The following is a 15,586-nucleotide window of genomic DNA, read 5'->3' as shown; positions in this document are numbered from 1 at the left end:
TGGCAGGTGGCGCACATGGAGTATCTGGGTGCAGTGGACGTCCACAGTCTCGACATGTGGCACTGGAAATGCAGCGGGAAGACATGTGCCTGAACTTCTAGCACTTAAAAGCACTGCATAGCAGGAGGGACGTATGGTTTAATGTCACAGTGGTAAACCATCACCTTGACCTTTTCAGGCACTGAATCACCCTCAAAGGCCAAGATGAAGGCACCAGTAGGAACCCTGTTGTCTTTGGGTCCCCTGTAAACGCGCCAGATGACAGGAACACCCCGCTGTTCTAAATTGGCGCAGAGCTCGTCGTCAGAGTGCAAGATGAGATAGCGACGGAAAATGTTCCCCTGGACCATGTTGAGGCCTTTATGGGGAATGACGGAAACAGGAATATCACCCAGCTTGTCATAGGCGACTAACGCCCGGGATTGGGCTGGGGAAGCTGTCTGAATCAAGACTGCTCCGTTTCGCATCTTGGGCAGCGCTGTCACTTCTCTAAACTTATCCACAAAGTGCTGAACGAAAAATTGAGGCTTTGTAGGTAGAAAGGAGTCCCCATCAGTTCTGCTACAGACTAAAAACCGAGGCGAATATGGCTCTCTCCATTGTGTGGCCCTACGTACCTCCCATGGTGTAGCGAGGGAGGGAAACGATTTAGGGTCATACCTGTTGGCATTGTATTCCATCTTGCCCTTCTTAGATACTGCTGGTGCAGTATGGTCAGCAGCAAGAAATGACAGTCCGCTTCATTGCAGATCATCTGTCCTGAGGCCACCCACTCTGATGATCAGGTACTCTCCCCATAGGCGCCACCCAGCCACAGCAAATGCCAATTGGGATAATGCCAGTTGCCCAGAATCCTGACGCCCCAGGAAGACAGGCATCTACTCCTTGGCATACGTGGGGAGTTTACAGCTCAGGCATCAGCAGTGCGATGCCTTGTTGTCAGGTGGGTCCCAGAAAATGGGTACATGACAGCCCAACCATAACAGACTGGCCACTGTACTGGATACTGTGTGCAGTGAAATCCAATATTCTCATGGGGACAGAAGAGGACAGGAGACAATGGAAGAAGTTGACATACCCCAGAAAGTGTCCCCGCCCAAATAGTTGAATCATAGGTGGAGATGCAAAGCCATGGCAAGAGATTGATGATTATGAGTTTTTGGGGCACTCAACTGTGCAGTTATCAGTGCCAGTAGAAATTCCCAACCTTTGCATAGTCCAATCTCGCCACTTTCACGAATGATGATGATGATGAAATGCTGAGGACAACACGAACACCCAGTTATCTTGAGGCAGGTGACAATCCCTGACCCCTCTGAGAATTGAACCCAGGACCCCATGCTCAGTAAGCGAGAACGCGACTGCGAGACCATGATCTTCAGGAGACTGAATCTAAAGGCACTATGGATAACTCATGCACCACATAAGGCGTCCTTCCCCATATGGCCCGCACTTCTGTAGAACTTTGAAAGTGGCAGGTCAAACCATAGAATGGGACCTGAACTCATAGGGCCGAAAGGTGAGACTCCTTTTAGTCGCCTCTTACGACCAGGAATATCTCGGGCCTATTCTAACCCCTGGACCTGCAGGCGGACAAGAAAAACTGCGTAAAATAACTGCAGAAATCAATATAGGATGGACAAGTAACGTACCTTTTACGACAGTGTGGCGAAATTTGGTATCTGTGATCTATGGCAGCAGACTACCGATGCGAGCGCCTTTGCGAACAGCGCAACATCGCCTGCAGCGCCTCTCCTGTGCTCGTGACCATATCGTTGGACCCTAGACGACTGGAAAACCGTGGCCTGGTCAGATGAGTCTCAGTTTCAGTTGGTAAGAGATGACGGTCAGGTTCGAGCGCGGTGCAGACCCTAAGAAGCCATGGACCAAAGTTATCAACAATGCACTGTGCGAACTAGCCTTGCTTCTACAATGACGTGATCTGTGTGCACATGGTATGGACTGAGTTTTCTGGTCCAACTGAATTGATCACTGACTGGAAGCTTATCTTTGACTACTTTGAGGCCATTTGCAACCATTCAACCATTCATATACTTCATGTTCCTAATCAACCATGGAATTTTTATGGATGGGAATGCGCTATATCACCAGGCCCCATTGGTTTAAAGAACATTCTGGACAATTTGAGCAAATAATGTGGCCAAACTGATCACCCAACATGAATCCCATCGAACGTTTATGGCCCATAATGGCGGGGTCAGTTCGTACACAAATTCCTGCACTGTCAACACTTTCGCAATTATGGATGGCTGTACACACCATGGCTCAGTTTCTTACAGGGGACTTCCAACGACTTGAGTTCGTCCCATGTCGAGTTGCTGCACTACGCTGGGCAAAAGAAGGTTTGATATCAGGTGGTGTCCCACAACTTTTCTCCTCACTGCATGTAACAAGGGCTATAAAATGAGTTGTTCCCAGGAAAGAGGGCGTGTAACAGAGCCATCGTAAAGTGGCCATGATCAAGAATTTATTCTTTGCTAATCCAAATTATTTGAGAAATTGATTTGCCTACCTTACTATTCCTTATTCATTCACTTGAAGCCTTCCCGTATACGATCGTTAAGTCAAGTATGCCATGAAGTGTTTACATCACACTCCAAGCTGCAACATTTACTTGTTTATATAAATTTTGTAACAACCTTATTTCAGTTACCTGGTCATTTTGTAATAGGATGACCGGAGCAGGTGACATGGTCGGGGTTGTAGGGCGTGGCTGGGTAGAAGAAGCTGGCTGTTTTTATCAATCTTCCTCTTTATTGTTGGGTCTTCCAATACATTTTCCGGTAGCTCAGCCTCACCGCTTGTGTCATGGTGGAGACGTGCTGATGCACTCAGCCCAGGGAACGCGACTCCGTGCTCGGTCAGTGGCTGCTCAGGCAGTAGGAGGTTAGCAGCACGAGGCCTGGCCCCAGCTCGCCCCCTGCAGATGCGGCGGCTCTTGACGACGCCAGGAGTCACTGGTGCAGCAGCGGGCAGCGCCCTCCGCTGGTCAGTCTTCGAGGACAGCGTCACTGATGACGACAACATGACAGCGACCGAATGCCCAATCGGTTGAACCAAATACCGACGCCTACCTCTGATGTCCTTAAATACTGCAGACTGCTTCTGTATCCACCGGTTACGCGGCGGCATGTTTATTAGAAGGTTCTCAATGAGTTGGCTAACGCAACTGCACCACACGTGCCCGAGACTGCGTAATTCTGCTAATGTTGCGTTCTGGCTGTTGATGGGTGCCGTGCATGTACATACATACCCACGCTCATTGAAAAACTGTGTCACCTGCATAACGCACCGGTAAGCCTTCGTCTGCCGTCAGGGTGGCGCATCGCGCACTGAAACACACTAAATCACAATTTCGCACCATATTTCCTAAAAATAACCTCTTGTCCTCTACAATTCCTCCCTCGTACGAAAAGAATGCGTCCTCGAATTCAACCAAAAAGTCAAAACAAGTACAGTTCACTTAACAAACACCACAAAATGCGATTGATACACTATTTACACTGCATTCAGTCACTTCTATCCTCAGTCTAATCTTTGTCCATAAACATTACTCAGTGTTCTGCTGCAGTGCCTCACAACTGTTCAGTGATTCTGTCTGGACCCTTAGGTTAAACTTTGGAAGGGGGCAGGATTTGGGCTACCTTCCTCTTGAGCCCATAATACACTAATCCTATGACAATGAAAAATACAGGTGGCGGTAGTTGATGATCAAATAACTAGTAAGCGTTGCTTATGCTCATTAAGGTACTCATCCACTCACTGAAAAATATGTTCCATAGTTATGTGTCCATCCTGAGCTGCTTGCATCCGGTCCAAAGAGGCGAGAAAAGTCGGGTCTAATGTGCTATTCAAAAGAGTGAAATTTTCTTTCGTGACGAATTGCAATGGTTGGTCGGGTACATAGATCAATGTGCATGTTATGTTCATGATTGTAGCTCCAGTAATCACGGCTGGTAAACGGAAAGTTGGCCCTGAAATGTCACACTGTGTGCCGTTAATTCCTTGCTTACCCTGCTCGTAACAAACGCAAATAACTACTGTGTTTTCCATTACTGAAAATACCCATTGTGGACCCACTTGCTGAAAGAACTGCACCGTGCCTGCTATAATTTCCTTAGGGCACTTCGCGACTTGTTCTTGAGATCAGAATAGAGAGTACTCACAAGATTTGGGAACAGTGTGTAACAATTTCGTGGGGCAGATGGCAACTGGACCTGTTCAACAACGCAGCATGTCTTGTGCAGTGAGGAACGCATGAGCTTGTCTGTTACGTGCCATTAACAGTATTTCCCATACGGTTAATTGTACGGATTTCTGCAAAATTTCCCACTTCACTGGATACGTATGCAAGGCGTAACATTCAAATTTTCACTCCTTACATGTTAATGGTATTATGATATTAATTCTCAGCAGGGTACCCGTTCGCATGCTGGTAACGGTGGCCATTTTGTAGTACGGAGATAAGTGTTCGTCTGTTAATGTCGTCAGTAGCTGCAGGGATACGGGCAGTTCCGATTGAACTTTCCGTAATCCTTCCCGAAGTTGATCCGAAGGTAACAGTACTGGGGTTAGGTACCCACACATTGCGTGCAACAAAGCCTCCTGTAGTACCGTGGCTTCTATGTGTGCTTCCGCAATACTATCAGCAAGAAAACGGAGCAGCTTAGCGATTATCAGCTGTGAATCGATGTTATTCAATCGGTACTTGATTATACCCAAGTCGTGGTTGGTTGTGTCGGCTGTGGCCTTAATGTGGGACATCAAGGTCGCGGCCAAATCTCGCAATTGGAGCGTATTATTAACTACATCTTTCTCCAAACTCAATAATTGGGTTGTGTGAAGATTTAGCATTCTCTGGTTGCTATTCACATTATCCTGTACCTGCCGTAACGTTTCATTAATACTTTTAATATCTTCCGCGTCAGCAGTCCCAAAAACAGTTTTTAGGACAGCCACCTGCGTCTAACCATCGTCTTTTCCTACAGACGTGCGGGATTAACCCTGCAGTTTGCTGCAACTGAGCTTGTAAGCGTGCGAAAGCTGATCGTAGTAGCTGATATTCCCCCTGTGTGTCATTAAACCTTGACTGATTAGCCACCATAAAATGGAGTTCATTAAATGTATCCTCTAATTTACAGATTTCGTCTTCAACCGCCCAAATATTACAGTCCACCCTTAAGGTCCATTGATGCCCGGACGTAATTACGTCCACTTGTCGCGAGAACAAAACACCACTTGATATAGGCCGTATCTTCAAGGCTTCAGCTAAGTTGCAACAGCAAAACAGAATAACTATGCTGAGAGTGCACACCTTCCCTCTTCCCTCTTCAGCGCAACCTATGACGCTGGAACTGCTGGTCTTACCAGAACGTCACGCCTCTTGAGACACAAAAGAAAAATCAACTCACATTAGCTCTTCCTTTTTACGCGTGGCCTAAGAGCATAATAGCATGTCTGATCACTTCCACAATTAACTTGGTTCTCTTGTTTATCTGCACCATTCTTATTCTTTTTCTTAGATTCATCTTTCTATCCACTAGAAGTTACTGCAGACAAAGAAGGAATTTCCTCAAAATTCCCTTGAAAGGCCTAATTCGGCTTACATGCAAAATAGTAGGGCTTGTTGGAAGCTGTAATTTGACATTCACTGGCGATGTCATCTCGATCACCTGGAAAGGACCTTGATAACGGGATTCAAATTTTTTCGTTTTGCCTTTTGGCACATACGGATAAATCATCACCACCCATTGTCCTACATGGTATGTGGGTGAAGCCGCCTTTCTATCGTGAACTTTGTCCTGTCTTTCTTCAGCTTTAGTGTTCGTTTTTTTCACCTGCCGCCGGATTGTTTTCAACTTGTGGATAAATCCTTAACAGCCGAAATATCGGTTCCTGGTGGGGTCTTGAGCAAATCAAATGGAGATGGCATCTTCCGACCGGACAGCACTTAATATGGAGACAATCCTGTACTTTCATGCACTTTTAAGTTATACGCCACGGTTACAAACGCCAATAGGGTATCCCAATTATTGTGTTGCGAATTTACATAATAAAAAAATGGTTCAAATGACTCTGAGCACTATGGGACTTAACATCTGAGGTCATCAGTCCCCTAGAACTTAGAACTACTTACACCTAACTAACCTAAGGACATCACACACATCCATGCCCGAGGCAGGATTCGAACCTGCGACCGTAGCGGTCGCGCGGTTCCAGACTGAAGCGCCTAGAACCGCTTAGCCACACCAGCTGGCTTTACATAATAACTTAACATCTTAGCTATTGTATGATGAACACACTCGGTCCGATCATTAGCCTGCGGGTATAACGCACTTGTTCTCAATTTCTTTACATGCAACAACTTGCATAACTGTTTCATCAAATCGGGCATAAAGTTTGACCCTTGATCTGTAATTATAGTTTCAGGTGTTCCGAATTTCAATACCCATTGATTAACCATGGCGTGAGCCACTGTTTCGGCTCGCTGGTCCGGAATAGCTATCGCAGACACACAGCGCGAAAAATGATCTATTATTGTTAAAGCATGGCTATTGCCCGCTGGTGTTCGCACAAACGGTCCCAAGACGTCTACGCCCAGTAATTGGAGAGGTCTATCCACTTCCTGTGGTCGTTGCAACACAATTTTCTTACGACTCAATTCCGCATGTTGAGCACATGGAATGCAATTCTTTACATACTGATCGACATCTTGCCTATGCGTTGACCACCAATAACTCTGTGCTACCCTCCTTTCCATTGCTCTTCGACCCGAATAACCAGAAGACATTGAATCATGTGCTTGCCTTAAAATTTCGCTTTGCAATTTTTCTGGTACGACTATGCATGGACCTTTCCTAGTTTTACGGTACAATATCCCGTCTTCCATGACGAACTGTCTCTACAAGGTAAATCGTTGACAATCTGTGTCGGCGGTTTGTGCCTCCACCCATTCGTTCTCATTTATTCCTGCGCATTCCATGGTGCATGCTTTACGACTCAGACCATCTGCGTTTCCGTGCGATTTACCCGGTCGATGAATCACTTCATAATCATAGTCACTATGATGCAAAGCCCACTTAGTTAATCTACTCATTGGGTCTTTAAGCCCTAACAACCACTTAAGTGCTGCGTGGTCAGTAATCACCTTGAAACGTCGTCCATACAAATAACACCCGAAATAGGTTATTCCGAAAATTAATGCCAATAACTCCTTCTCGGTTGTTGAGTAATTTTTTTTCTGCATTGTTTAGCTGTCTGGAAGCATATGCTATCAGGTGTTCCTGCCCATCTATTTCCTGAGATAATGCAATACCCAGAGCAAAATTTCTAGAGTAACAAGATAATATGAACTGTTTACTAAAATCTGGAAAAACAAAAACCGGACTAGATGTTAACAAATTTTTTTAACTTTTGAAAAGCCTCTTCGCATTCTGCTGACCAGTGAAATTTTGCTCCCTTCTTCAACAACTGCGTGAGGGGCCTTGCAATTTTCGCAAATTTTGGAATATACCTCCTGTAAAAACTGGCGAGACCTAAATAAGACTGCAACTCTTTCACTTTTGTAGGTGTCGGAAAATTCATTACCGCCTCTACAAGTTTTGGATCCGTGCAGACACCCTCCTATCCTATAATATGACCTAAATAACGGGCTTCTTGCGACAAAAAATGACATTTTTCCATATGAAGGGTTAACCGCGGTGCTTTCAGGTGATCGAAAACTTTGCGCAAACAGCGCACATGTTCTTGCACGTCCTTTGAGAAAACAATTATGTTGTCCAAATATACCATACACTGATTAGGTTTCAGCCCTCGTAACACGCTATCTAGTAACCATTGGAAGGTTGCCGGAGCATTTTTGAGTCCGAAAGGCATTCACCGATACTGAAAATGTCCTGTAGGTGTTGAAAAAGCTGTCTTCGGTCGGTCTTCCGGGGCGACCTCCAACTGGTGGTACCCGCTTCGAAGATCCAAGGTCGTGAAGTACTGACACTGACCTAAATTATCCAGAGTTTCAGTGATATTAGGCATTGGGTATGCATCAAATACAGTTTTTTGATTCGGGAAACGATAATCACAACAAAAACGATACGCCTTGCCCCCATCAGGTGATTTTTTACCCACTATTACGACAGGAGCGAACCAGGGACTACTACTGGTTTCTATTATCCCATCCCTAAGCTGTTGATTAATAAATTCTTCCATGACAGGCTGTAAACTTTTCGGAACACGATATGGACATTTATACACCGGTGCTTCATTCCCAGTGGGGACGTAATGCTGAAGTAACGGTGTGGCGGGCAGTGGAAGATGAGAATTAAATAACTCTTTATATTCTGTCAAAAGGTTCTCCATGACTTCTGTCTTGCCCTTCTAAATGTGCTACTTTACCCCTCAGTGCGGACCAGCTGACAGACTCTCCCGGCATTGTGTAATCTGCTGTGAAATCCTTATCCAGTTCATCTTCCCCTATTATCTCCAGATTCGATATTACGGTACTCCATGCTAACTGCACCTCTTCAAGGCCAAAATTATCAACGCTGACAGGCAAAACCTTTTTTCCTTCTATCTCCCGCACGTAGGACACACTACGGCGTGTAAAACACTTCATTTTATCCAGCGACTTATTCTCAGACAAAGGTTCAACGACACATAACGAATTTACCGGCACACTAGCTCCAACATTTGCCCAGATTATTTTTCCTGTACCCTTCGGGATTGCATCCCGCGAGTTAACCCTAAGGGACCTTGTACGCAGTTTAGGTGGACCACCCGATCTCTGGGCGCTTCCTTGCGACAGTAATGGTTTTTCGGCCGCAGAACCTAGGCGAAATTGTATTCCGTCCAGTTCTACTGTACACCGTTCCAAGTTAACTTATGCGTGATGCGCAGCCAGGATATCCAATCCGAGTATGACATCATAGCTGCTGCCAACAACTGGAAGAACTTCTACCTTCACCTGGAAGTTCCTCATTTCCACTCGGAAGTTTAACACCACTGATCCGAGTGACTTCACCTGTCCCCCACCCACGCCACTTAACGCCCAGCATGGTGGTTTCAATTCTTCTTTACCGAGTACATTTCTACTCGCCACGGATACCTGAGATCCGGTATCCAATAAAAATTTGCACAGTCTTCCGCTCACCAAGCCGGTCAGAAAAAAGTCTGCCACTGATTCTGCACTAGCATTAATCCTTACCGGGGGTGTTGTACAGTGGAAATACTACCCCCTGCCCCGTTTAACTGAGGGGGAGAGGCCCACCATGCGGTTTCCTATCATTTTTCTGCCAAGACCCATTGCAATTACTCTCCATATGACCCCAACGTCTGCATTTCCTGCACTGCACTTCCTTGCAATCGCGTCTAATGTGTCCCATCCAACCACATCTGAAACATTTTATTTCTGCATTAAATACTGCTTTCCTGTCCCGCGTCTTTGTTATTGCTTCAATTTCCTCTAACGCCAAAGCGATTCCATCTGCGTCATTGAGAGTCTTAGGGAATTCCATCCTAATCTTGCTGGAGGTTTTGGGTTGTATTCCCCAAAAATGCGTCTAGTGCCCTCTGCTCAGCTTGCTGCAGAATGGCTTCATTAACCCTATCGGAATCTGTTAGCTCATAGGTATTAACATTAATTTTTCGAATTCGATCTACAAAAGCTTCTATTCATTCCCCAGTCCTTTGACACATTCTATTCAATTGTTATCGATAATATCTAGACGTATTTTTCCTCCGATACCTTTCCAGCAACCCCTTTTTGAATACTTCAAATGTCCGAGCATCCCTTAATTCTTGGTGGCATGTAATGTACGCTCTGGCATCCCCAGTTACTTTCAACTTAGCCACATGCAAAAGTGTTTCTGCACCCCAATTTCCCAATTTGGTGCTAAGGTTCTCCTAAAAGGTCGTAACATTTCCCCCAGCTTTTCCCGAGAAAGGGGTGACCAAAGCCGCTGCGTTAGTGTCGAGAAATACTGCATTAACAGAAAACCGTTCCTTGCTCGCTTCTTTAGACCGAGAAAGCTCTATCTCTAATTCCAACACTCGCTCAAGTATCTGCTGAATAGCCACCTCGGCTGACAGACCGCTCCATCACTACCACCTATCGAATCAAGACTGCAGTAAGCTCAGAAAGAAGAACAGAAAGGGAAGACGGACTATGCTACAGGTTCAGACAAACCACCAAACGAAAACTTGGCACTTACTTGTCATGTTGCAGGAGTTGCTGATCCACTGTTGCCCTACTCAGGTGCCACATATCCTCGTCGATTACCAGCCACAATTTCCTCCAAATCCAGGGAGAAGACCACTACTATCACCAATTGTAACAGGAATGTGTGATGCGCAGGTTGCCCGACTGACACCACTTGTAATAGGATGACCGGAGCGGGTGACGTGGTCGGGGTTGTACGGCATGGCTGGGTAGAAGGTGGCTGTTTTTAGCAATCTTCCTCTTTATTGTTTGTTCTTCCAATACATTTTCCGGTAGCTCAGCCCCACCGCTCATGCCGTCGTGAAGACGTGCTGATGCACTCAGCCCAGGGAACGCGACGCCGTGTTCGGTCAGCGGCTGCGCAGGCGGTAGGAGGTTAGCAGCATGAGGCCTGGCCCAGCTCGCCCCCTGCAAACACGGCGGCTCGTAACGACGCCAGGAGTCGCCGGTGCAGCAGTGGGCAGCGCCCTCCGCCGGCCAGTCCTCGGGGACAGCATCACTGATGATGACGACGTGACAGCGACCAAACGCACAATCGATCGAACCGAATGCCGACACCCACCTCTGATGCCATTAAATAGTGCAGACCGCTGCTGAATCCGCCGGTTACGCGGCGGCATGTTTATTAGAAGGTTCTCTAAGAGTTGGGTTACACAACCGCGCCACGCGCGGCCCGCACCTGCGTAATTCTGCTAATGCTGCGTTCTGGCTGTTGATGGCTGCCGAGCACGTACACACATACCGACGCTCATTGCAAAACTGTTTCACCTGCATAACGCGCCGGCCAGCCTTCGTCCGCCATCTGCCGTGAGGCTGGCGCATCGCACACAAACACACTAAATCACAATTTCGCACCATATTTCCTAAACATAACCCGTTGTCCTCTACAATTTAGAATTTAATGTATTATACTGATTCATACGCTGTCAATTTCACTCCAACTTCAGCATGCATGTATGCATATGTCTGACCTTGTTCCACTGTTACTAATCGATACTTTAACATAAAACTAATAGTTCTCATTTTGTAATTGCAGGATAACTTTTTTAATGATTGGTATTAGCATTCCGTCTGTATTTGTATAATGAACTCATAGAAATGTTGGAAACATGTTCCAAATAATCTTCATGTATAGTAACTTTGTAAAAGAACATTGTTAGCGAACATATATTCCGAATTTCAATAGTAAAAGTTGAAGACACGTAAAATTTTACGTTGCTGTGTCAGAGGAACGAATTAATGAGTAACTGAATGACGACAATGTGTACACGAGCAAGATATTGATTGTAAACCATAAATTTGTTTCTAATGATGGATGACATAAGTAGTAATTGTTACAAACATACATAAGGAGTGTCGAATCAGCCATGGTGCAGTCGGGGGGGGGGGGGGGGGGGGGCAGGGCGTTGGAGTGTTCAGTAACCAATGAACCAGTGTGTAGAAAGTAACATGCAGTGGCAGCTGGTGTGTAAGGGCATAAGAAAACAAACTGTCGACATCTTGCGGATTTATTGGTTATTTTTCTTTGAATGCTGTTGAATGTAATATAAATGTTGCTGTCTGAAAGACATGGTACTTAAATCTACTGCACTACTGCGCCTCTAGACTTTGTGAAACTTGTCAAGTGTCATGAGCACACCTTCAGTTGTGCACATTTTAAGGAGCTTCTGTGCATGCGCAACTCGCATGATGTAATTGCCTCATTGGCCAAATACATATGGATTTGACAAACAACATGCACGATTCTTAATGTGCACAACTAGCCACTGCCACTCAACTACAATTTTATGTCAGTGCCTCCAGGTGGTAGCACAATGTGGCACACTTTTGTCCCCAATCACTTGGCGTAATTCCTGCTAGATGATAGTACACTCCTGAGATATGTTATTTCACTCACTATACACTGTAGTAAAATTAGATCAGACGTCAGTCTATGTTAAAGTCGTACCGACAGTAAACGTATTTTGCAGGTTTCTGAATAAGTCATAGTATAGTAAGAAAGGAATTTTATCATACAGTAATCCACTTTAAGTGCTGATAATCATGATAGCCTAAAGCACATCACTGTCGATTGTGAGATTGTAGCATTTATTCATGCTTCTGAAATCTGTTGATCTTCTGGCTCAAAATGGTTCAAATGGCTCTGAGCACTATGGGACTTAACTTCTGAGGTCATCAGTCCCCTAGAACTTAGAACTACTTAAACCTAACTAACCAAAGGACATTGCACACACCCATGCCCGAGGCAGGATTCGAACCTGCGACTGCAGCGGTCGCGCAGTTCCAGACTGTAGCACTTAGAACCGCTCAGCTACTCCAATCTTCAGGCGAGTCAGATTTATTTGTGCTGTATGCCAGCATTGTACGTATAAAAATTCACAAGAAACTGTATAACTGGTCAGTTAGGGATCAACGGTGGTGTGCTTAAGGCCCTTATGGATCTCAGTGCCTCGTTCATATTCTAGTCAAGTGACCATATTATTAGACATTACTACTTGAGTTTAATAATTTCGACAAACGGCAGTTTGTGGTTGGTTTAAAAGATGGGGGGGGGGGGGGGGTCCAAACTGCTAGATCATCAGTCCCTCGTTCCGATTAAAATAATTCTTCAAGGGTGGCAGTAAAATAATAGAGACATACAAAACAATGTTTGAAAAAAGGAGAAAACCACAAGAACGACAGAAGGGCAACAAACACTAAAACGGACAAAATCGGACAAGAAAGCCACAGAGAGGCAAGAAATGTGTAGAAGAGATCAAAGCAAGATATCAGATTATGATGGCTGGCTGACCATGAGAATAAAAAAAGGAGAAGCCAGCCACTCTGCAACATATTGAAACCTCCACCCTAAAAGCACTAGGGTGGAGTACACACAGGGACGAAGGACGATGATAAAACCCACCCTCACGAATAAAACGTAAACTAAACCTGCTGTTGAGGCATTGTCACCCAACACTGAAAGCAGGGTGCTGGGAAAGTTAAAAGTCAGCCGCAGAGCGGCTAAAAGTGGGCAGTCCAGCAAGAGGTGGACGACCGTCATTTGCAAGCCACAGTGATACCGAGGTAGGTCCTCGCAACAGAGGAAGTAACCATGTACAGCCAATGCGGAGCTGGCATATGACAACTGATTCCCTGTGAGAGGACCACATGGAAGACTTCCACACATTCATAGTCTCTCTGTCATGCAGACTGTTGTGTGTACTGTTATGCCATTACGTCTCCCAAAGCCGAAAAACCCTGCTGCATAAGATGGAACACAGGTCGGTTTCAGAGATGCCTTTCTCCTGAAGTGGTTTCCGCGTAGCCCACTGGCAAAGTTCGTTGCCGGGGATTCAGACGTGTCCTGGGGTCTAGATAAACACCACTGAATGACGGGACCATTCCTGGGCATAGATGGACTCCTGGATGGACGCTACTAAACGATGGCGAGGGTAGCACTGGTCAATAGCTTGTAGGCTACTCAAGGAGTCAGTACACAGGAGAAGTGACTCGCCAGGGCACACGCAGATGTGCTCAGGAGCACGAGATATGGCCGTCACCTCTGCAGTGAAAACACTACAGCCTTCTGGCATGGAGTGTTGTTCCTCCACTAACATATGCAAAGCCTTTGTGACCATCAGCCACCGAACCGTCGGTGTAAACCACTTCATGGCCCCGGTACATGTCGAGAATCGAGAAGAAGTGATAACTGAGAGCTGCAGGGTTAATGGAGTCCTTAGGGCCATGCAAAAGCTCCAAAAGAATCTGTGGCCTAGGTGTACACGATGGACGTGTTCATGAATGGATCTCAAGGAGAGGTGGTAAAGAGAAGGACTCTATTTCAGACAGAAGGGACCAGATGCGAACCACAATTTTAACCCCTGACCTGAGTTGCTGATGCGGGAGATGAACTGCCCTGGCTGGGAAAAGGAGACTGTAATTCGGATGCACATGAGAACTATAAAGGTGTGCAATGTAATTAGCGAACAGTTGTACATGCCTAACCTTCAATGAAGGGACTCCAGTCTCCATCAGGACACAGGTCATTGGACTCGTTCTTAAAGCTCCCGTCATTAGGCGAAGGCCACAATGGTGCACTGGGTCGAGTAAATGCAATGCTGTGGGCGCCACCAATCTTAAATGAAACACCCATAGTCAAGGCAGGATTGAACATGGGCTCTGTAGAGCTGCAGCAGCGTAGAGCTATCTACATCCCAGTTGGTGTTGCCCAGGCAGCGGAGGGCATTGAGTTGCTGCCAGCACGTCCACTTAAGCTGATGATGCGAGGTAGCCAAGCGAATCGGGCATCGAAAACCAGTCCTAAGAATCGATATGTCTCTACTACAGTGAGTGGATCGTCATTAAGGTAAAGTTCTGGTTCTGGAAGAATGGTGCGACGCCGACAAATGCATGACAAACTACTTTGCGGGTGAAAACGAAGCTGTGGGCAAGAGCCCATGACTGCACCTTGTGAATGGCTCCCTTTAGGCGCTGTTCATCAACACCAGTCCTGGAGGAGGAGTACTAAATGCAGGAGTTATCTGCATACAGAGAAAATGAGACCGACTGCCCTACAGCTACTGTTAGACTGGTAATGGCCTCTAACAATAGACACACACTCAATACAGAGACCTGCGGAACACCATTCTCATGATTACGGGGGGGGGGGGGGGGGGGGGACTATGGGAAGTACCTACTGACACGGAAAGTACAGAGCGATAGGAAGTTTTCGATAAAAATCGGGAACAGGCCCCGGAGACCCCACTCATACAATGCGGCAAGAATATGATGTCGCCAGATCGTGCTGTATGCTTTACGCAAGTCGAAAAAGATGGCAACTAGATGTTGGCGTCTGGGAAAGTCTGTTCGGATGGCAGACTCTACGGACACAAGGCTATCGGTGATACAGCGACCCTGGCGGAAGTCGCCCTGACGTCCTGACATGGAGCCAGTAGGCCACGTGACTCCAGGACTCAACCCAACCGCCAACACTCCATACATTCCAGCAGCTTACAAAGAAAGTTGGTGAGGCTGATGGGCCAGTAGCTATACACATCAAGCGGGTTTTTACTGGGTTTGAGCACTGGAATGATTGTGCTCTCCGCCATTGCGATGGAAAGACGCCATCACACCAGATACAGTTGAAGATGACAAGGAGAATTTACTCGTACTCAGACGAGAGATGTTTATCTGATTGTGGATCTGATCCAGCCCAGGAGCTGTGTCGGGGCAATGTGCAAGGGCGTTGAGGAGCTCCCACTCTGTAAATGGGGCGTTGTAAGGTTCACTGTGGCGTGTTGTGAACGAGAGGACTTTCCCTTCCATCCGACGTTTGAGAGTGTAAAAGGCTGAGAGGTAATTCTCTGATGCAGA

This window comes from Schistocerca americana, chromosome 2 (assembly GCF_021461395.2).
Source record: "Schistocerca americana isolate TAMUIC-IGC-003095 chromosome 2, iqSchAmer2.1, whole genome shotgun sequence".
Classification (NCBI taxonomy): Eukaryota; Metazoa; Arthropoda; class Insecta; order Orthoptera; family Acrididae; genus Schistocerca; species Schistocerca americana.
Note: the sequence above shows the minus strand (reverse complement) of the source record.